This window comes from Periplaneta americana, chromosome 17 (genome assembly GCF_040183065.1).
Source record: "Periplaneta americana isolate PAMFEO1 chromosome 17, P.americana_PAMFEO1_priV1, whole genome shotgun sequence".
In the NCBI taxonomy this organism is placed as follows: Eukaryota; Metazoa; Arthropoda; class Insecta; order Blattodea; family Blattidae; genus Periplaneta; species Periplaneta americana.
In genome coordinates, this window is record NC_091133.1 from 15453765 (window position 1) to 15476694 (window position 22930).

The 22930-nt window shown below is 34.5% G+C and overlaps 1 protein-coding gene and 1 long non-coding RNA gene across 4 annotated transcripts in view; one reads left to right on the forward strand and one right to left on the reverse strand.

The window, feature by feature from the left end:
• LOC138692868 (KH domain-containing protein akap-1-like) overlaps positions 1-22930 on the forward strand; it is an 89428-nt gene that overhangs the window by 65828 nt on the left and 670 nt on the right. The window lies entirely within an intron of this gene.
• LOC138692870 (uncharacterized) lies at positions 5691-22686 on the reverse strand. The gene is made up of 2 exons (XR_011330152.1): positions 22447-22686; positions 5691-7538 (listed from the first exon to the last, which is right to left on the reverse strand). It is a non-coding gene; the product is annotated as an uncharacterized lncRNA (long non-coding RNA).

Genomic DNA, 22930 nt, shown 5'->3' on the forward strand with positions numbered 1-22930 from the left:
GTATGTTTCATTATTATAGAAACAACTTTCAAAATGTCTGGTATTTTTCATTGAAAATAAATCTGAAAAATTTTTATTTGAACTTATAATGAACTTAGTTTTGCAGCATTTGCTGCACAAGCCACTAGTTATTATTATTATTATTATTATTATTATTATTATTATTATTATTATTATTATTATTATTATTATCATCATTATTATTATTACTAAGAATTATAAATTACGTCTATTTTAGATAGGTAAGAAATTACAAACAAATCTGGATACAGCATAATATAGGCTATACTAAGAATGGATGGGAAAAGAATCTCTCTACAAATTTTCAATTACCAACTCAGTGTAAAAAAAAAATTTAAAAAGACATTTAAAACATTTGATGATTTCATTTTGTATGCCGATATTGACCAGTTTGTCTAGAATAGTGAAGGATAATGATTACTACTACTGTTATTACTTCTGGGTGTTCAGTTCAAAATGTGTCATGGCTCGCTGTATGCCGTCATGTGGCTAGCCTATGAGCCTAGAGAATTCAATCTTCCTACACTTCCGCAGAGATGTATAACCTAAGAGGCAGAGAAGTTGCCTAGCAAGTACGGCGTTCATTCTGAAGAGTACGTACCGATACGTACGGTAACGCCGGTAGTGGCAGGAATGTGAACAGTTTGGAAATACGTACTGTCGGGATATGGGGAGAGGGTTAAGACGATTACTTACGTATTTGTTGACATTAACTTCGACGGTCAACATGGACATGAAGCATTTGATTTGTGTTGTGGAATGTTACCGTACGCAACCGATGATAACAAATACCCTGCGTACGACTTGCCGGCGCAAAACACAGTTCGAAAGAGGTTATGGTAGCACACAGACTGTACAGACCGCCATCTGTTGCTACGACGTTCAAGTTATACCGTACACGTTCTCAAGTTCAGATTGAAGAACGCCTTAAATAATAGGCAACTTCTCTAACATATAAGCTGAAACTCGCTTCAAATCGGTGACCCAACAACAGTGACGTCATGACACACTTTGAAATGAACACCCAGTATGCTGCTACTACTACTATTACTACTGCTACTGCTGCTGATGCTGCTGCCGCCATCACTGCCACCGCCACCAAAGCTACCACTTCTAACCACAACCTTCACTAATTTTTTTTCTGTGTACCGAATTTGGAAATATAATATACTAAATCCTCCACTACAGTTGTTTTAAATATACATATAGGTAGGTAGAATTTCTATTGTGAATGTTTTTGTGACTTTTGTGACCTAAAATCGGAATTCATATGTCTAATCCATTGTTTTTTCTCCACATTATAAAATTTAAGGACTTGTAATAAATATTTGATTTTGCTAAAACTTAATTGCATGGATGAATGTAATAATGATTAGAGACAGGCAAAATATGAATTTTCATATTCTAAACTATTCCTCGTAGCAGGTTGAAAACCAGTTATTTTTCATGTTCCATGATGTGTATAACGTAATTAACGCCAAAGTAATTGTCATATTTTTTTAATATTCTCACAAAATGTTCACATTTAACAAAATTCGTCATATATATATATATATATATATATATTTTTGTCGTATTTTGCATGTTCGTTCCCCTATCAGGTTGCTGATAGAGGAAACAGCCTCCAGATATGAAGAGTAGCTGCGACTATATTGAATAAGCAATTGCAGACAGCCAATAAGGGGTGGTCGTCCAGCTTAGTGGTTGGGCGAAGGGCTAACGACCCATCGCTGTAAAAAGAGCTTGTTACGAAACTCCAACATAAGTCACTTAATGGAACTGATTTTTTGTTAACCTTTGGGGAGGCTGAGACGTATATGGGAGAATAATATTAAAATGGATTTGAGGGAGATGAGATATGATGCTAGGGATTGGATTAATCATGCTCAGGATAGGGACTGATGACGCCCTTGTGTGAGGGTGAAAATGAACCTTCGGGTTCTATAAAAGCCATCTAAGTAAGTAGTACTTACTTAAATGGCTTTCTAGATATTATGAGATAGTAGAGATGTTAGCCAGACATTCCACCAACATTCCGGGATCCCCAAGGGCAAGAAAAATCTCCAAATTCTCTTTTAGAGTCGTTTAACTTCTAGCTTCAGTGAATTCGAGAAGCCAAAATAAAATGAGTGATTGCATTTACACCTCTGCTCATTCTTTAAAATCCAGTGAGAGTGTTTTCAGTGTTGCCATCTACTTTAATACATGTAAATTAATGTTTTAAACAGGTTTCAACCATCAGTTTTGCTACCTATTTAATTTCTCCTCTTTTTCCAACTACATGGTCTTTCTATTGTACAAAACAAATATTAACTGACAGGAGATGTAATCTTTTGCCAGAAAATATAGAAAAGTTATTTGTGTTGTAACAAGTGTTGAGTAGAGCCAGTGTAAAGACTTTTTTTCTCACTCTCTTCAGTGTAAAAAATTAAGCTACCCAGTCCTTGTATTGGGGTAAGGATTTGATGATGCTGAAAAACTCTGTAATTATGCACATTTTTTGTATTTTTTTTTTTTTGGTAGCATATTAAATATAGATAAAACTATCACTTAATATCTAAAGATTTATTTTGTAAATAATTGTGTAAACCTGTTCCAAATGGTTTAGGAACAAATATATTTTAACAGTGAAATATTTATCTCATATTTTGGAAAAATTTTCTTCATATTGTGCTAGTCTCTAAAATTATTTTTCTATTACGTTTAGTGGACATATAGATTTGGCATTTCAGTAGGCACATATTTTCAGTAGTCTTTATTTTACTTGACAACTTTTTACAGGACAAATAGAAAAAAACTCAGGAATAGTACAGTAAAACCTCTATTATCCGTGGTAATGAAGGAGATGAGCTGAACGGTTAATCTGTACCACAAAAGATTTTCGTAAATTTAGTGAATAATGCTTACACTTTGGTAATTTCCTCTATGGTCTTGTATTGAACACGCTAAGTAGTGGATCAAAAGTTCACTGATATAAGTCTGATTGTTAACAATGAGATTTTAGGGGATAAGGAAATTTCTTGTAATGGCCATCTGTGGAAAGATAGGAATAGTGGAGGTCTCATATTGTAGATTTACATAATTTATATACTTCATCCTTGATTTTTATTAAATTGCACACAGTTGTGAACTCCAATCTTGTATTCTGAGATGAGCCACAGTTTCTCGTTTCCCGAAACCACCCAGTTATGTGCACTTTTTTATACTTAGCACAACACAATTTCTTTGATACTCGTGGAAGATATTTTATATAGAAGTTATACAATACGACAACTAGAACAGTAGACTATACTGTGTAAGGATAAAGTCTTGTAATAACCCTCTCTAGAAAAAATAACGTGCTGATATAATGTATAGTACATACTCCTTATATTTTTGTATGAAAAAAAGCGAGAGGTAGACAGTTGGATAATCCACTGATCGGTTAATAGGGTGACGGATAATTGGGATTCTCCTGTATTAGTAATCAAAAATGTTGTTAGAATTTATTAAATGTTATGCCTGGTTATGTACATGACTAATCTCGTATTGATATTGTACTCGTAAGTACATTAGTTTATATCATTCTTTTCCTTAAAAATTCTGCATTTGTTTACACACACTTGCTTCGATTGCAGTCTCTTGAATAACAGCTGAAAATCAAAATCAGTATTAAGAAGTCTTCATTTCTTTTTCGCTTTTCTACCAGTTGGCATATCAATGATATGTTGAAAAAGGATTGTAACTCCTTGTTGCAAGTTTTCCTACATTTAAAAACAATTTATATTTAGAGATGGTTGTTAATGCATTGATTTAACCAGCGAGTTCTTTATTGTTTAGTATTATAGGAATGCTACATTTTTAGGCAAAAATAGTATAATAAATTTATTCTGTTATTTAATTTTGTTCTTTCACTTGTAAAGCAAATAATTTACAAAACACCTAAGTTTGAAGGTTGTATGAGATTTTTCAATACAAAACTGGAAAATAATATTGTATTTGAAGAGTTTGCGGGAAAAACGATGAATGTCACAGTTTTCTTAAGGTTGATGTCATTATCTAATTCAATGGATCACTGCGAAATTTAATGTTGTTCTTATGAAAAATGGTAAAAAGGAGAATTATCACCACGAATACAGTAATCCTTTCCTTTATTTTCTATAGAAACAGCACCACATCTTTCAGTTATAGACTCAATTAGATCACTATCTAATCCTTAATAGAAATGTGACATTCGTTTTTCCCTCAAGCTCTTCATTTTGTATTATTGACTCTTTTGGTCATTACCTTGGAGGTAAATTTTACATAAATCTACTCTCATACTTGAATTCTAATTATTTCTGAAAAGATGTAGAGAGAAACATTGAGGGAGTACTATATATATATATATATGTAGACACATAATGTAGAAAAACTACGGACATCAACTTAAGGTAGTTTATTACGCAAATAGGGCAAAATGAAGTAAGGATAATATTCACTCCACAATCAAGTTACTCCTTAATGATTTTCTGTATTTCACAATTTATGCATGTGTAATGTTAATCTATTCAGCTTCTATTTCCTAAGCAGGAGGTAAAATTGTGTCTGTTTGCTATTGTATAGCTAAAATTAAATTATGTTGTATGAGTCAAATTTAGAAGCAAACAAAATAAAACCAAATGAAATAATTTCACGACCAAATAAGTGAACTAAAATTTGGAATAAGAAACCAGTTCCATGGTATTGTTCTGATATGTCAAGCATTGTGTGTGTGCAGTCAACTTTCTGTTATCCAGGTATGGATTAACAAATTTGTGGACTAACCATGAAGGTTCCCTTGCCCCTCCTTCTGGAGATATTTAGATGAGAAAGAAGACAGTTTGGTAGGAGATAAGTTAATGTTACACATGCTTTGCTCTGTTTGCTCCAGTATCTGTAAGGAAGTGAAATCAGTCAAAAAGAAAAGATAAAGTGTCAGTGGACTATTTGTGTAGGGTATAACTCTCCTTGAAAGTGACAAAATTAAATTAAATTGTTGGTAGTTTTGTTATTGTGGTAAAACAATTTATAACCTCTGATTGTGAATGATTCTAGTGCTGCAATTTTAAATAAGTCTCAGTTTTATGACATTTCATATTAACCGTGTTTTTGATTTTCCATGAAATGACTCCCACCCATTACTACAGATAATCAAGAGTTAACTGTATATGGTATGTGATGTGATATATGGTATAGATTGCAGGTGAAGGATGGGTCAAGCCTATGTACTCTTAGACCACTGATATGATTCCATTGTGCCACCTCCAAATTTTGACATGGGCAAGAAATGGCCAAAAATTTTGTCTGAAGTTCTCTGTCAGAAGTAGGGTCCTTTCGTGTGCTTTACTTCTCTTCTAAGCTAGCCCTAGACAGGTTTAAACTCACAAATCTCAGATTCATTTGCAAGCATTGTGACCACTAGACTATATTTAAATGTGAGGGCTGGGCAGTATTTGAAATACATTTGTATTTTGTAATTTGTAAGGATTTTCGAAAGTATTTTGTATTTAAATACATAACATTGATGTATTTTGTATTTCAAATACTCAAAATATTTTTTCTTCTTCTTGTCCTTCAAGTTTTGGATTTGGATTCGAAGAATGAACTTTTGTCTTATTTGCCTACCCATTTCAGATGTGCTAGCCATACATTTAGTTTTCTTGCGTAACTGATTTCCTTAATGCCACAAAGAAATCTCCAACAGCATCAAGGATCCATCACCCACCACTTGCTAAATGTTCAGCATTATGGAATGTGTCTAGGAGACCCAAATCCTCAGAAAGTAGATCAGATGTCTTGAAATAATCATTAAAGTTTCCTTGCCCAACTTGATGGAATTCTCTTTATGACTCAATCTCGCAAATATTGCAATTCAAACATGATATAAACAGTATATGTGAAAAACTGGGATTGCCAACCTTCAAAGATGTTGAGTTTCAGTACCTTGAAGAATATTGTGCAGTTCTGAAATCCATTGCTGTAGCCCTTAATTTAATGCAAAATGAGAAGACATGCTATTACGGCCAACTTTTGTCCACATTAATTTCCCTCAAAAACAGATTACATATTCTGTTATCTAGCAATCTACACCATCATTCCAAGTAACTCCAATCCTAATAAGTTCGCTTTTATCAAGATTTAAAACGATATTTGATCTGACCCCAGAAGTAAATTGAGCTATTTTGGCAGCTTGTTTCCACCCATCATTTAAGATGGATGGATACCTGACACTGCCTCACCAAATGATAATAGGATACAGAATATGTGTGTGAAATCAGCTGAGCAGTTCTTTGCTACACCTTTGGTTAATTCAGACGATGAATACGATAAAAACAATTATGTTTTCAACTCAAGTACAACAGACTTTGAAAAGCAAAAAGAAAAGAGCTTGTCTACTGCGGAGTATGAGCTCATACAATTCTTCAATGGCAAAGGGACAATCCTGTGCACTCTAGAGAATTACCCAACTGTGAAACAAGCTTTTATAAAGTATAATACAAGTTTGTGTTCCTCTGCGCCTGCAGAAAGACTGTTCTGTTTTGCAGGATTTATTCATTCACAAGCAAGGGGATCCTTATCTGATAAACTTCTTGAGAAACTGGTTTTTTTGAAAGGGAGCAGTAATTATTCATATGTAGCATAATTTCATTGCTGACTGGGTAAAGGAAGAATGTTCAGTTATAGTGTTTATATAAAACTTCGAAGTAAAATACTTTTAATGTTAATATAATATTTTAGATTTTCAGTAATATTCTTATTTCTTTAGGCCTATATACCGTATTGTATCGAGTATTTGAAATACAAATGTATTTTGAGTATTTGGAATACAAATGTATTGTGGTTAATTTTTTTAAAGTATTTTGTATTTCAAATACAATTTTTTTAAGTATTTTGTATTTGTATTTGAAATACTTGGATGTCAGTATTTTGCCCAGCCTTGTGTGTAATAAATAGTGACGGATGGTAACATACAACAATGTAACTATACATACAGAACATTGTATTGTATATCCGTTCTTTGTGGTTATGTTACAATTAAGCAAGAAACATGAACCACATACATTATCTTGGAGATTGTTAAATTCCTAGAATCTTAGTCAAAACCTTAGTCTTGTCATGTAACTATAATCTTTCTGCTGTTAGAATAGTTCTAATGTAAACGCAAGCAAGTGGCTGTCATACCTGTGATTGGCTACTAGTCGAAACACTCGCACAATGCAGGAAAATAGAGTTCAGTATTTGAGGGCCATAACTTTGTATTTATTTTAAAAGAAAATTTGAATTTCAGCAGATAAATATGGTAAAACATATAACTGGATTCATATGTACAATGTTATGTAAAAGAAAAGGTACTTTTATAGTTGTTATTTACTAAGAATTTCCCAATGAAGCAGGTGAATACAAAGAATAATACCAAGATAGTCTGTTCTTGTAACAAGCTGGTGTCACTTGACCTTGAGCTTGCTGTCTGCGTCAGCACGTGGTATTATGGCTTCTACATCCTTGGTGAAGTATGGCTAAATACAAGAAAGGAATAATACATTAGTCCAACAGCTATTGATCTTAAATGAAAGTTTAAAATAATTTAATTAAATAGAAAGTTTCCTAAGCAAACAGATGCATAGTAGTGACATCAGACTTACTTTGGCGAATAACGGGAAATGTTTAATGTGAAACAATATACAGCAATGGGTGGGATCACACACTGAGAATCGGTGGCACCAAGCAAGCCTCATTTCAGTCATGTGCTATTGTTTACTGTAGAATTATCCTAACAGCAAAAAGATTATATTTGAGACGATGATTCTCCCATGATCTACTTTCAAGGGAAGATTGAGCCTTTCTACTGTTTCCTTCTCAATCGTGTAAGAACTATGAACCAATGTTAGATATTCACAAGAAGAAGGATTTCCTGGTCATTTGGTCAGAATTGCGCAAGGCCACCACATAACACAAGTCAAGATACATACACCCATTATTATTGGAATGAAACTGTCTTGGAAATCAAATATGAGTTGCCGAATTTGTAGCTTTGGATACTACTGTACAGAGTGTTTAAAAAAGATTGTAAGAACTTTAATGGGATTGCAGATCAGGACATTTGGAGCTACTTGAAATAGGGAATGCATATCCGCTGAATCTCTTTTCAGAGCTACTTCATTGTAAAAGTTCTAACCCCTGCAGATAGGCAAGTTGCTTGAAATTAAAGACTCTTTTGGTGCCTGGTAATTGTGTCTGTGCAGGAAATAACAAGCAAACATTAGTGTCACTAGCATCTGATTAAATTATTTGGAGGGACACTCAGATTTACTCCAAACCTTATCTGAGAGACCAGACAGTCATCCTCATCAGACTTATTGTTCTGCATTACAATTTATTGAAATCAAATATATACCAATAAGTATTTTTCTGTCCTTATTTATTTTTATTTTATCGTCATTTCAGGATCTCTATTGGTTCACCTAAATTAGAATTCGGTTTTCATATGAAAATAAAGACAATTCACAACTACTAATTACTACATTAATAACTGCTATTTATTTTCAATGAGATTACATGCTATTATGCTACATAAAAAATTTCGTTGTTGTAAATACAATACAAGGTGTGATCATTAAATTCCGAGACTGTGTCTGCTGAGGGCGAGGGGATCATGTGATTGGCACATGCGCGCAGCAGTGACACTAGACGACCTTGAAGAGATGCGACACAAAGTTTCAAAGCCCTATCTTTATTGAGACCAGTGTTACACAAGGTTTTGTTAGCACGTGCATCCGCGCATTTGCAAATTCATAATGGACTCTAAACTAGAGCAGAGAGTCAACTTCAAATTCTTTGGGAAATCGGTAATTGAAACCCATGGAATATTGAAGAAAGCCTACAGAAATGAAGCATGAGTAGGCAAGGTGTTTTGAGTGGCATTCGCGTTCCAGAAATGGCAGAACATCGCTGGAGGATGACGAGAGGCCAGGTCGACCACACATGTGCAACACTGCCGAAAATGTCGAAAAAATTCGACAAATTGTGCATAATGATCCTCACGTCCATTTTGTACATGAACAACCACATCTCTGGACAGAGAACAAATGGATGCTCCATGTTGACAATGTGCCAGCTCACAGAGCTCTCGCAACACATCAGTTTTGCACCCATAACAAGATTGTCGTCTTCCTCATCCCCGTATTCACCAGATTTGGCCCCCTGCGTCTTTTTTTGTTTCCGAAGATGAAATTGAAGCTAAAGGGTCACCATTTTGGCGTAGTGAAGGAGAGCCAACTCGAATCGCAGAAGGTGGTTGACAGGCTTCAAGAACGCGACTTCCAGAAGACATTCCAAAAATGGCAGACACGTTGGAATCAGTGTATAGCTGCCCAAGGGGACTACCTTGAAGAAGATGGCAGCCAAATTTAAATCAGGTAATTTTATTTCCATTTATGGGAGAGGCCTTGGAATTTAATGATCACATCTCGTAGTAACATTGCCCTTTCTTGGAAACAAAAATGTTGCAACCTTCCAATGCTTGTTTGTGGTGTGACACACTGCTGCATGGTTGAGAATTTTTTTTTTCAGTCATAATTGACTGCAGGTAAGTCTTGAGCCTGCAGAGTGTACTGTTGCTTTTTTCTGTCTTACAGCTGGATGATAGATATATCAGTAAAAGCCGGAAAAGATTTTCCACATTTCTGAATGACACCTGACTCTTTCATCATTGACTTCAGAGTTTGTCTAGCATCATTTAAGCAGGAATTGTTGTTCTTTCGTTGGGACATCTGTATTTCCACTTTTAATTATGATGCTTTAGCACCTTATCTTGAAATAAACACATCGACATTTTCCCTTTTATCAGAACATTTTGTGGAAGAACTTTCGTTATACCATTTTGATTTAAAAATCGGTTTTGAAGTCCCACCATAGCAGTGTCTATTACTTCAAAGTATTGTTGTTGATAGTATTCTTCATACAATTTATATGCATGTGACTCAGACTGTTCCATAAAATTTTTGGTGGCTTCTTATGCGTTGGAAATGTTAACGGTTTCCAACCAAGATCCTTAATCTTCTCATTGCAACCTTTTAAAATAGACTGCAACTTTGCATTAGACCTAAGTTCGTTTAAACCATCAACAGTGCTGTCAACAGATGTAATAAGACCTGCCATAGTATTTTTCTTCCCCTGGAAAGACTTGTTCAGAAGTTCAAGAATATCAATTAACTGTTTCCCCATCAATAAACCAAGATATGCCAGTCCATTTTCAAACACACTGAGTAGATCTCTGGCTCTCTCGTAACTTTTTTCTGACACTCACTGTTTTAAAGACCAAAATTGTCAGAATGTCCTGTCTGTGATCTTTGGTAGATCTGTCATGTGTGACAGTGGTTTGATCCTGGCAGTATTTTCAACTGGTCCTTGGACTGATTCTCATGGATGTGGGTGGATACAGATTTAACTTTTGTGTTAGAAAATAGAATTCTCAACTGATGCCCATTTCATAGCACATTTTACTATTCTAGATGAATTACAGCTCTCCTTCATGACGAAGTCACAACAGTGAGCAGCACAGTGCACATAACTAAGGACTATTAACATACAGGGTGATTCACGAGGAAAGGTAAAAAATTTAAGATGTGAATTCTCAAGTCATTCTGAGTAAAAAAGTTCATGTGAATATAGGTTCGTTTTCGAATGATTATGGAGATATGGCTCTTTGATTTCACAAAAACTTCTGAGATTCCATTGTACTAACTCGTAATTAGAGACAGATTACGAACAAATTTTAAGTTTATATTCGGGGTCGATGTTTTCGCACATTTCAAAGGTACCTCCTGCTTCAATGCACTGTTACGCTCGGGCGTGAATCGCGCTCATCATTCGGGAGAGTTGCACGTGGCTGTTCTTATGCTGCATCCAAAATACAGTCGATTAGTGCCTCTCTCGTTTCCCCATTCCTTTGCTATACCAAGTCTTTCATCCAACCCCATAGACAGTAAATACTCTTTGATATTGTACCCTTCTGTTCGGAAAGCGTCGTTCATATTGAGCGACGGCACGCAAGGTACTTCCATTGCACAAACCATAAACATACAAAATATCTGCGTATTCTGTAGTCGAAAATTTATAAGGCATCTTGAAAAACACAACTTAACACTTCCGATAACTGTACCTGTATAACTACTGTACTGTAGGTAGCTGACTGAACTGCTGTGAAATGATAAGTGATAGCATATTTGTTACATTTGAGCATATTTGTTACATTTGTAATCCCCCACCACCTGGTTTGTTTCTCTTATCTACATCGCTCACAATGCAGATTCCAGTGTTACGTCATTCATTGCGATCGCTTGTCTCAAGTCAGCAACATATAGTAACGTGTGATTCACATTGGGGTGAGACGTTATACCAAAAAAATTCATCTAGCTCTGCCATCGTCCGAAAACGGACCTATGTTCATATGAACTTTTTCACTCAAAATGGCCTAAGATATCATATCCTAAATTTTTTACCTTTCCTCGTGAATCACCCTGTATAAAATTAATAATCAGAGGCTGTTTGTCAATATTATTATGATAGACTGAACACCTTTATTGATCCCACTCATGTTTTCAACTCCATCATAAGACTGTAATCCCAAGATTTGCCAATGGTAGTTGTATCTAACAACAGCATCACAAATGAGTGATGCTATTGCTTCACCAGTGGTTAAAATAGTTTGTAAAATCCCACAAAACAAAGTTGGGATGCATTATCCTATTACTGTGCCTCCAATTCAAAACATATTTTTCGTCTTCTTTACTGAATAAATTAGTTTCTCTCAGAACTATTTTTCGGAAGATTATTGGGTGGGGGTCCCTTTGCCCCCCCCCCCTCCCAGCTGTGATGCCTATGCAAAGGAAGAGTGTGTAAGCTAGAATTAGATACATTTGGGTTGTTGTTGTATACAATAGTGCTCGAAAGTGGAGGTAATACATCCGCATTGTCTCTTACACTGAGTTTAGACTGTGTTGACAGTGCACATTGAATATGTCATCATTGCTCATTCCTACTTCAGGCCAATAAGTACTGCATCTTTGTTGTTTAGTAGTACAGTCATGGAAAATAATAATTTTGAACTTCTTGGTGTTACTTGGTGTGGACAGCACACTTACTTGGGCAGACCATGTTGATTCTGTTTGTAATAAATTGTCAAGAGTAATATTTCTTCTGCGAAATTTGAAAATGTATGTTCCGAAGAATATTTTTCTTATTTTCATAGTATACTTTCTTATGGACTACTTTTATGGGGTAATAGTTCTCATACTAATAAAGTACTTATGTTACAGAAAAAAGCTATTAGAATTATAACTAATTCATCAATGAAGGCACACTGCAGACCGTTATTTGTAAATGAAAAAATTATAACTGTAACATCACTGTATATTTATCAAGCCCTAAATTTCGTCAAAGAAAATTCACATATGTTGACACATAGGAATGATGTTCATATATACAACACCAGAAACCGTGACCTTTTTGACATACCTAAGTGTAGGCTAACTAAAACAATGAATAATTATTTTATTATGTCTTCAAAAATAGCAAATAAATTTCCGAGATATCTTTTTAATCGGGAAAGGAAGTCTTTTAACCGACTTGTCTCTGGTTGGTTAATCAACAAACCATTTTATGAAATTAATGAGTTTTTTAATTAATTTTATCGTTTTGTTGTTTACTTTTTATTACTGACTTTGTCAATTGCACTATGTTGTGTGCTCTGACTGTAAAAAAAAAAAAGGAGTAGGGACAGGAGAAAAACGCTACATTTCATTTGTTACGAACTGAGACAGTTTAAATGTATTTCAAATCAGAAATGTTGGTTTATAACACAAAACAAACAATGTACAGTATTTTATGCACAACAGATTCATGTTCTGAAACATGGGCCTCTAAACCATGGCTCTGAACATTTGTTCCTTCAGGCCAATAAGTATGTGGAGCAGTGACGAGAAGAGCACAACATGTGAGTTGTTTACATTTCATTTATTATGAACTGAGATATTTTAAGTGTCTGTGATGCTCTACCATAATAGAGAAATACTGGACAGCAAGAGTGCTAATGGCTTCACTGCCAGGGACCAAGCATTAGACAAAAACAATAACATAATACAGAGTGATTTATATAGAACTGACACATTTCTTTCATTAATTGTTTCAAAACGAATTGTGCTAGCGACAACTTATTATACCTAAAATGTAGAGGAATTTTGGGAGATTATTTACCTCTATAGCAAATGTTGAAAATGTCCTCCATCCTGCATATGGCACAACTCAACACGTCGTTCCATGTTACTGGCCACTCGTTGGAGGACTCTGTTGTTAGCTTGAATCTCCTGTGTGATGTTGTGCTTCAGATCGTCCAATGTCTGGGGACGTGTGGCATAAACCCTGTCTTTTAAGTAACCCCATAGAAAGAAGTCCGGCGTTGTCAAATCCGGAGATCTCGGTGGCTACAGGTTCCTGGAAATTATTTGGTCGTCACATAACCGGATAAATGGAACCATGCTTCATCTGTGAACCATGTGATGGACAATATGGCAGGATTTTGCACAATGAACGACTGAAACCAACGACAATAATTCAATCTTTTATCCTTATCTGGTTCCTGTAGCTGATGAACAATCGTAACCCTATATGGCTTTAGGCTCTCTGACACATTGAGTAGGTGTACCCTGTCTCCTGCGACAAACGTCTTAATGATTTTTTGGGTGACTGCTCCAGTCGTGCTCTTACATCAACAACAACCATGGGAAGCCTAGATGAACTATGCTTGCCCTTTTCACTCACCAGAGATCCAGTTGTTTCCAATTTGTTTACCAGTCCCAGTATTGTGTTTCTTTTGGGAGGATTGCGAACACCAAATTCTCTCTGGTATGCCCTTTGAGTAGCTGTAATTGAATTCGTAATCCAGTTTTGCTTCACAAGGAAGAATCGTTGATTTAATGTGTACTGCATTTTCACGTTGACACAAAATATCGAAAACAGCTGCCAACAATAGGAATAAAACATAAACATCTGCGCATCTAGTGACAAGGAATCGAAACTCCAGAACATTCTGCTTAATTTGGTGATAAAATTGGGTCATTGAATGAATTTCCAACAGAATAATTAAAGAAAGAAATGTGTCAGTTCTATATAAATCACTCTGTATTTTAAGTGTGTTACAAATGCACGATCGTAAAATACGGACCTCAAAGCAAATACAAGAATTGCGCTGAACATTTGGTTTGTACAAAATACTGTACATTGTGTTGTGTTGTAAAACCAATATTTCCGATTTGAAGCACATTTAAAGTGTTTCAGTTCGTAATAAACGAAATGTAAACAGCTCACTGTGTTGCGCTCTTCTCTTGTTGCTATTCAATACTTATTGGTCTAAAGGAGAAACTAGCAATTATGCACTGTCAATACAGACTACAACGCAGGACAAGAGATAATGTGGATGTACCACCCCTACCAGAAGCACTGTTGCCTACTACATTAACTTAAATGTAATGTACATAATTCTCGCCTACAGTATTGTTTGTTGTTTCTGTACGAACACAGTTATCAAGCACCAAAAGGACCTCCAAGCAAGTTGCCTATCTGCAGGGGTTAGTACTTTGTTGCTGTAGCTCTGATAGACATATATTCCCTATCTCAAATGGCTCCAAATGTTCTGCCCTATAACCTGATGAAGATTTTTTACAATCTTTTTGAAAAACACTGTATAGAAGGAAGATAATTTCAAATAAAGGTAATGGGACAAACTGTTTTAAAGGTTTAAGATTTGATTATAAATGTTATATCTTAATTATTAATATGTTGTCTTGTTAAATCTGAGGTACATTTCTTGAATAGTCTTACAATTAGATAAATTTTTCATTCCGTCAGATCACTTCGTTGTTTGATATTTCTGACATTATGAGGCTTCCATCTTTAGGATTGTGTTGCTCATGACTCAGAAGGATTGTCTGTAATATTTTATTGGGTCCAAACATAATAGACCCAACAGGTTTTCAGCAATAAAACCCTAATTATGAACACTAAAGTAGTTCTGAAATATTAAAAGTATTAAATTCCAACATATAGTTGAATAACCCAAATTCTAAGTATGATCCATTGACATATGAGAAATTAAGATAGTATTATGGCTCAACAATATTGTTTCCATACAATAACTTCTTGATTAAGAAATTTAAAATAATTCAAAGTACAGTATATGAATTGTATGATGCATAATTTTTATGTTGGAAGATAGAGCATTTTTGTAATTTTAAAACATGAAGCAACCAACAAAACTGTGTTGGCCATCATTGCCAAAAAGAAAGAATGAGTGTTGAATTTTCAGTATGGTAGAAATGCTCTGCCAGTACATTATTTTCTACCTTTGTAAATGTTCACACTCGTAATTTCAAACCAGCCTCAGTTTTGTGTTGGGAAAAAGTGTTTAATCATAGTATAATGATATAAATTTTGATTGTAAATCATAAAAGTTCTGCTTTGTACAATAATTAGATTGAAATAAAAATATGTTTTTGAAATTTTTGTTTTTTATTTATAGATCATCTTTTTCCTCCTACATTCTTAAATAAACATTTTTTCCCAACAACAGTTGCAGTAAAATTCTCATGTATGTTTTAAGTGTGTTCGTAATCACCCATTGTCTCTTAAATTATGGAAATCAATTCAGTACAAAAATATACTATTGAGGATGACATTTATTTGTGCTATTCTTAATAATTTAAAGACAAAAAATAGCTTTTCTACTTTTTGTCGTCCCCCTTTAGTCATTTAGATAAATATTCCAACAACTTCGGTAGGACAATCTTGCAATATGTCCTAATTTGTTGCAAATTACTTATTAAAAGGTTTTGCAGTCACACTGCAGATTTATACTCAAATTTTTAGCTGTATTTGTATAGTACATAATTGCTTTAATGTAAACTTGGTTTGACGTATATCATTGGGAAAAGAAAAAAACACTTTTTCAAACACCTTAAAACTACATAAGGAAGTATTTTTTTCTACTCATATCTTATCTGTCATTTTGAAAGTGGTGCAATTTATTTCGATAACTGACATCCTTATAACCTCTTTGTCCTGAATTTTATACAGAAATTGTAATTCTCAGGCTTTTCGTTTTATAGTAGAATGATTCTGGAGATTTTAGGTCCAGTAAGTTAGTTATACACTACGTAGGGATTGATGGATGTGATAAAAGTATACAGATAAATTTTGTTTTTGTGTAAAACTTCAAATTCCGGTGCCGGAGAGAATTTTTCTCCATTCCACCCATCCTTCAAAACATGCATTTGCATATACTATAAATCCGATGTCTGCCCATTAGCTGTTCATCATCACTTCTCATCTATAAACCTATAATCTCCCTGCAATACATTGCCACCTGTCTGATAGAGTAGTGCACTCAGCAAACCTGCACCTGGTAGGTACGACAGTAAACCACTTTAATGTGGAAAATGCCAGAAAATATTATTATTATTATTATTTTTATTTTTATTATTATTACTGTTATTATTATTATTATTATTATTATTATTATTGTTAAATTCTGACATAAACATTTTCATGCTAAAACATATCTGACCTATAGTCATGAAAAAAAAAAAGAATAACTTGCTTTTGGAGTTCATATTCTAATTCCTTGTAAAGTAGGTCCCTTTTCACTTCACACACTTGTCTTAGAAGTTCCTTACTGTCCAGAAACACTTTTCAAAGATTTCTAGCAAGGCCTTTGTCACATACATCTTGATTACGTCAAAGCCTTCAAATCTCGAACCTTTCAGTGACATCATTAGTCTGAGGAACAGGTAAATTCGCAAGAAGTCATGTCTGGACAGTAGGAGGCCTGAGGGGTTGGGTGTTTGGCAAGAAAGTTCGCAATAGGATGTCCAGAATGGACGAGAGTGAGTTATAATGAAGCTGCCAGCCAGCCTTCAGGTCTCTTACAGTGAACATCATCTCATATGTGAAAGAGAACTTATAAGTAGTACACATTTTTTTAATATTTGACCATAAGCTACTCATGATGAATCAAACCGTGATGGTCTTAAAGCAATGCTAGACATTCGTCACTCTTAACTGACTTTCCTTGGAGCAGTGATACTACTTAATTTGTGTTTTTCCCATAGCAATATAACAAAAAGCCGTCTTAATATTTTTCAATGGTCTCTACTTGTACCGTACATCACTGAGGTAATGGCAAAATTTGGTGCAGATTCTCTGATCAACGTGTTTGTAACAAAATTTATGTATATTTTCTGATTACTGCACACAGTCATGGTTGTACGAAAGAAGAATACGACCATATAACAATAAATGCTGACTGTCTGCCAGTGACTAGGTTGGATGTCAGGCGTGCTAAAATTCTGTTATGCAGAGAAATGTTCAAGGTGACATGCCACAAACTTTCACTATCATATTGAAAATAGTTTAGGAGTAATAAAATGAAGTCTGATAAGTCTGTTCCAAGTCAGAAGGAAAGTTCTGGCATGTAAGCTGTGTAATAGGGGAAAGAATGAGCTATCAAAAAGAGAGCTTGTTTCATGATGGTTAATATTATACGAATCTACTAACACGAGAAAGTTCATCTCAGACTAAAATCCTATCTTCCTCCATACCCATTGGTGATACAGCCACGGCACCTAAGGTTGCAGAACAGGTCTTGCCTCCTCTACTGTACCTTTTGATCAGACTCATAAGATGTTTAGCTTCTATTTCTTGTTTATGCCGAAACTTAAAAACATTTCACTCAAGCTGTGACCCAGAAGTCAGATTCATAATTTCTTCTTGTTACATGTTTCCAATAGACCAAAGGTAGATAATACTTAGGAATATTCAGAAGCAGTCACCTTTTTTAAATGCAGGGTAAGAAAATCATAGATTAATCTAAGATAAACTTCGAATACCATATCAGCTAAATGTGTTGGATTTTTTTCTCCATTAGACTACACAGAATTCATTGTGTGCTGATTGTACATTGTAATGGCCTGCCCTGAATACCGAATTGTTGAGACTTTTTTTGTGTTAAAGTGATGTAGCTTTTCCAAAGGATGACCATGCTTCCTAAAAGGGATGTGTTTTAAGATTAAAATGATTGTGATATTATTCTTCTGTAGTTAGATGGCCTTTTATTGCATGTGGTGCAAGGATTTCGGTGTGTCATTATTCATTTCTTTGGATATGTACAAATGTGCGTGTGCTTTCGAAGTTTATTTCGAGTTGCAGTTACACACAAGCTCAATAGCATGGGTCTTTATTTTAAATAAAAAAACACGAAATGGTGATGAACTCGAAATCAGCTGAAACAGTTTTCTTTTAAGTCCTGTTTCTTGCATAAGATGAAATAAATTAAATGATCAGCCCCAGACCACTATGTTTCAGAGAAATTAATTATTATGTAAAGAATTAGGCCTATGTGTACTTTTCGTTGCTAATTGTTTTTAAGTCCAACAGTGAACAGTTATGAAAATTGGAAGTCATTATTAGAGAAATTTCTGCTCGATTGTGAAAACATTTGTTGCACATTGCTACATAACATAGAAAAATGTTAAAGGTGGAATGAAGAGACGAATCAGTCTTTTAAACTTCTTTTTTTAATTGTTGTGCGTTACTTAATGATCCATCCTCGTATTTTAGTAAATTCCCTGGTTTAGAAGTAATACACAGTACACTTAGAGTGTCATCTACATCAGTTTAATTCAAGAGAAAAAGGATATGAATCTCTGGATGCAGAAACTATGCAGGTTGGTCACATTCCAGTGTGCGTTCGTATTCGTAATAAAAGATAACTGAAACATAACATAGAACTTTTTTAATTCAAAACGAATTAAATAACATGCTTTCAACATTCTGTGCCATTGTTAAGATGTGAGGGTTGTATTCTAATGAATTCTGTAGTCCTATTTCCTGTGGTGTTAATTGGATGCCTATTAAAAGAGAAATTGTTTTGTTCCCACGTTCAGTGTTTCTGTAACATTTATATGTGATACATCTTCACGATTCTTAAGTAGATAAGGTAAAGGTGTTAACCTTGAGACACCATGTGAGCATAATGGTGACATTAACGTGGAGTTCCAGGTTTTCATGACCTCGGTACTAAACTTGAGGTGGTGTGGTCATCAACACCATGCTCTGAGTGCTTTTTATCCCCGAGAAAGACCCAATACTCAATTTGACAGGAGGCTGAGTAAAGCCTGAATCCATGTTGGAAGTTTGTTAGTGAGAAAATCTGCCACCTAGGATTGGAACCAAGACCTTGCAGTCCCTGGAACTTGTGTGTATCTGCTATTCAAAATGAACTTCGAAAGTGCGTACACTTATACAGATTCGAACATCCCATCTGTAAACAAGAACTGAAGAAAGTATCACAGTTCACATTTTTGTTTTCATTTTAGGAAATCAAAGCATCTTCTTTTAAAACATTACAAATGTCGTAATTTTATTTGCAAATAATTTGTCACTTGTGTTTTGTAATAACAGTATTAAATACCTGTTTGGTTGTATGAATATCATTTAGATTGTATCATGAAAGTACCAACTTATTTGATCAATAAACTTTTGTGGCATTTTATAAACAATAGTGGTTGTATTTCAAATTCTTAAGGCAATTTTATTTCCAGCTGAGTTGCATTGAATTGAATTAAAATTACGTTATGAGAGCTGTAAAAAGTTCTTATTCCACATGCAAAAAAAAAATATATATATATTCCAAGAGTAACTAATTTCATGTTCTCGCTTCTCAAAATATTTACCTTATTTGCAGTGAATTCTATAGTAAAAATATAAAATTACAATTCATGTAGATGTGGAACTCAATTACAATTAAACAAAATTCCCTGAAGAATATGCAATAACAACTACTGTTGAAGACTCCAATCTTGGAACTTGCGAGGTGAGGTAGCGGAGTAAAGCGGGGAATCAAAAACAACAGATAACATACTGAGGCTTGTGTATCATCATTGCATGTGTTCAATATTACAAAATGTTCTGAAAATAATTTCACCCATCATAGGCTGAAGATCAAGGTACTATCTAGTGCAAATAAATGAATTCTGGAGCAAGGGACAATCGGTTTTTTTTTTGTATAGACGAGACCTGGGTGAATAGCAATATGATATTTCGAAAATGTTGGTAAAATGAGAGTGTAAGTGTCCACACGAACTGAGAAGAATTCTGTAGACACATTGAAAATGTAGGAAAACAATGGGGTACTGTGAAGAACATGAACTCCAATCATATATGATTAATAAAATTATTAGGCTTGTAATGATGGGGACCGATTTTACAAGTTGACTGCTATGTACCATATAGCCGGGGGTGTGAGCTAGTACAAGGACATTGACTTGGTTCTGCATTCGATTACACAAATAACAAGGTGCACATAAACAAATCTGGACAGGTCTGAAAGTAAATATACACTACATAGCATTACAAAGATATATTTTTACGTACCTTTTGTTATGTGCAGAAGAACTGTCATAGAATTATTCGTGGGTTTGAGTTTTCTCCTTTATTTTCTTGTGCTACAATGTCTCTGTATACAGTATAATATTGCTTGTAACCTCATAAATTTGTATTGCATAATTTACATATAATATTCCCGTCATTCACTTCAAAACTCTCACCAAATTCCACTGCAAAATATGCGCCTGAGAACCTTCAACCTTCTGCATTATTATTCAGCAGGTACACCGTTTATGCATGCTACTGTAGTGACTGGCGAACGGAGTATTCAGCAGGTACATTGTTTATGCATGCTAGAGTACTGACTGATGAATGGATAGTCAACTTGAAACCACCGTAACGCATCCTATCGGTCCCCAACATTACAAGCCTAATTATAAATTTAAGGGGGCTTATGACAGTGATAGTGATAGTGATAACATTAGTAATACTGATGATGGTGATGGCAATAGGGGTAGTGAAAAAAGTGACACTGCAGCTGAAAGTGATGCTGACATGACTTGCTCAACAGCTTCCACTTGAGGTAGGAACAGAACACAATTTTTAGACATCTGGTTGCAGGCTAGCATTACTAATAGGAGTCACTATCGTGAACTGTAGGGTCGCGTCGCATTCCTGTCAGGTTCCAAGATTAGAGTCTTCAACATTGTTTATAAGGTGTTATTAAAGAGCAAATATAGATATATTATTTGTTACAGATAAACCTAGTTTTTATGTGGTCACTGTTGCAACATCTTATTCAAAAGTAAAATTATTAATCTCTAGAAAGATCTTCTACACTTCGTACTAAATGTCTTTAAGTATATCACAAATAACATTCAGATTAGTTTTATGTTACTGCCTTCACTTATATTTGAAAATCAGTTAATTGAAACTCATCAGCAGCAGTATCGGTGATTACATCAAATTGATCCATTTTACTTTTAGATAAAATAAGTCATTCCAATGTCTTATTGGGCATACTGATATTCTTTATTCTTTTGGTCATTGTTCTTGGGCTATTTTCTGTAGTCAAATGTTTACCATTCGTTAAATATGATCTTTGCAATTCTGTGATGTTTGATCAGAACATGTTAACTTCCAAAAAGCTGTTTTCAGATAAAAGCACTTTTATTTTCACATTTCCTTTAAAAGTCAGAATTCTAGTTTACTTACAAATGTGAATGAAAATAACACAGATTAGGGCACTATTTAATAATTATTTGCACATGCTCATGCTTTTCTATAGCTTCTAAGTAGGTGTGGATAGCAGAAAATGGCCATTTTTGGAGTTAAGTTTTGACCAAACACCACAGAATTATTCTTGTTTTTCTGAATGATGATAGCTCAGTTGTCAGTATCTGATTTTTGTCTTACATGTTAATTTCGTTTTTTAAACAATAGTTTTAGTTGTGCTACTGGTCTCTCAATTATGAATCATATTTCTGCTACTTCCATGTTTTTATTTATTTATTTATTTATTTTGCGTCTTTCACAACCATTAGAGAAACTTTACAATTACTATAATTTTAAAAAATGTAAGAGTTATTTCCAGTTTAATTTATTTTTGTATGTTTTAGTGCCCCACCATTTTGCCTGAATCTATTTATTTTAACATATTGGTAACCATCTTTGCCATCTCTGTAAGCTATCTCAGACTAATGTAGTTATTTGTTGAGATTATTTTCGTTATACAGTAGACTCCCTCTATCTAGCAAATATGAATCAATGCCAGTCTGTATAACCGATTTTGCCAGTTAATTGGAAAACAGTTTTATAGGTTATTTAAAGACATACTGGTACAGTCCTGTTGAGGTGCTGCCATTTTGCAACTGATGTTTCCTAACCTACCCAGTTCACTAATTGGCTACCTCAAAAGCTTTAAGACTGAGGCCTTTGAATTAGCTGTTCTGCCACTTATGAACAGGCAAGAAAGTATGTATTACTCACATAATAGCTATTCGTGCAGCCAAAATCATCACATAACATTGACATTTTGTGATAACATCACAATCAATATATATACTGCACATCATATAATAGAAATCTGAGAACCCAACACAGGTTCTTGCCTATTTTAAAGATGACTGTTTTCGACCTCACTTCCTGATGTCTAGTTATTGATCTAGATGGCTGTTTCTTAGTTTCTCTTGTGCACTTCGATAATATTACCATCTAGTAGTGATTGCTTCAGGTACCTCATTAAAAATGTAGGACACTGTTTTATTTTGTAACTTATTTACTGACTGTCCCTCGTATTTTCAGTTTTCTACTTTTTATTTAAAAGTGCCATTGTTTTGAAATTGCTGATTATTTGGGTGCCAGATACGAGAATTCTACTGTAATTACTATGGGTTTCATTTCATTTAGTGTCCTGACCAAGGGTAGATCTTTCACTGCAAACCCAGCTTTTTCCAATCTTTCCTATTTTCTG